Source organism: Terrapene carolina, unplaced genomic scaffold (genome assembly GCF_002925995.2).
Source record: "Terrapene carolina triunguis isolate 2854851 unplaced genomic scaffold, T_m_triunguis-2.0 Scaffold234, whole genome shotgun sequence".
Classification (NCBI taxonomy): Eukaryota; Metazoa; Chordata; order Testudines; family Emydidae; genus Terrapene; species Terrapene triunguis.
In genome coordinates this window covers 2,048,882-2,050,300 of record NW_020664585.1, presented here as the reverse complement: position 1 = coordinate 2,050,300, position 1,419 = coordinate 2,048,882, and the positions used below count along the sequence as shown (strand labels likewise).

Genomic DNA, 1,419 nt, shown 5'->3' with positions numbered 1-1,419 from the left:
TCCGCGCGGGGGGGGTCGCAGGAGAAGGAGCGGAGGGCAGGGGGGGCGCGGGCAGGGGGCGCACGGGGGCTCCGCATAGGGGGGGCGCAGGGACGCGCAGGGCTCCGGGGGGGCCCCACAGGGCAGGGAGCGAACGGGGGCTCCGCGCAGGGGGGGTGCACGGGGCTCCGCGCAGCAGAAGGGGCGCAGAGGGGCACAGGGCTCCGTGCAGGAGAGGGGGCGCAGGGATGCGCAGGGCTCCGCGCAAGGCGGGGGGTGGACGGGCGCCCCGCCCCTCTCTCACTCACTCACCCACCAGCCCGGCAGCTCCCGCCGCCCGGAGCCTCCAGCCGCCGGCCCGGAGCAGCGCGAGACGCGGCGACGTCACACGCACGAGGGGCCGGGATCCCCGGGACAGCCGCCTCCGCCCGGCCGGGCCCGCAGGGGCGGGGGCTGCGCCCGGGGCCGTCGCCGTGTCTGGGTGCGCGCGCATCCGGGGGTGCGCGTGCGGGGGGCCGGTGTGTGCCCGTGTGCAGGCGGCCGAGAGTCTTGGGTGTGCGCGCACGTGTAGCTGTGTGTGCGCAGTGCATGTGGTGCACGTGCACCTATGTGTGCGCACCTGTAGACGTGTGTGCACGTGTGTGTTTGTACGCCGTGCATGATGTGAGGTGTGTGTATGTGTGTGCACGTGCAATACGTGTGTGTGCACGCGCATGTAGCTGTGTGCATGCACGTGTGGTGCATGTGTGTGCACACGCATGTAGCTGTGTGCATGCACGTTTGGTGGGTGGGTATGTGTGTGAATGCATGTGTGGTGCGTGTATGCATGCTAATGGACGGCACACGCATGCACTGCTCTCAGCAGGTGTCTTGGCGTGTGCATATGTCTGACGAAGCGGGCATTCACCCACGAAAGCTTATGCTCCAATACGTCTGTTAGTCTATAAGGTGCCACCGGACCCTGTCGCACGTCGGTTCTGTTCTCCCCCCGGTGCTGCGTGAGGGGATGGGGAAAGCACCGGCGGTGAGCACCCTGCAGCTAACCACACAGCCCGTCCCGCTCTCCTATCTGCCACAACAAGTAGACCAGCAGGACCCGACTCTTATTATCGTCCAATGTTGTGGCCTTGCCTCTCCGGCCTACTGCTGGCTGGCACTGCCGCTGCGTTCCCTCTGCCGGGCAGTGGACACGGTGCCGGGCCATTCTCACCTTCGCTTGCACTGGCCTCCCCTTCCCCAGGCTGGCCACGCTGCCTCCCCTGGGCCCCACAAACTCAACTGCAGAGGCCCCAAGTGTCTTTCCGCACCAGGAGCCGCACACATCGGAATGGCCATGGCCATAGGAGCTAATGGTTGTCTTCACTTCCTGCCCAAAGCAGAGCAGAGAAGCCCTGGCCGGAAGCTGCCCTGACGCCCTCTCTGGGGCTACGTCCGCTGCTC

The 1,419-nt window shown here is 67.4% G+C and overlaps 1 protein-coding gene across 4 annotated transcripts in view; it reads right to left on the bottom strand.

The window, feature by feature from the left end:
* The window catches only part of TPST2 (tyrosylprotein sulfotransferase 2), a 40,000-nt gene extending 39,578 nt beyond the window's left edge, over nt 1–422 (bottom strand). For all 4 annotated transcript variants that reach the window (XM_024207404.2, XM_024207398.3, XM_024207397.3 and 1 more), the window contains exon 1: nt 296–422. The gene's annotated coding sequence lies outside the window, so the exon portion shown is untranslated. The remainder of the gene's footprint in view (nt 1–295) is intronic.
* Nucleotides 423–1,419: the final 997 nt, after the last annotated feature.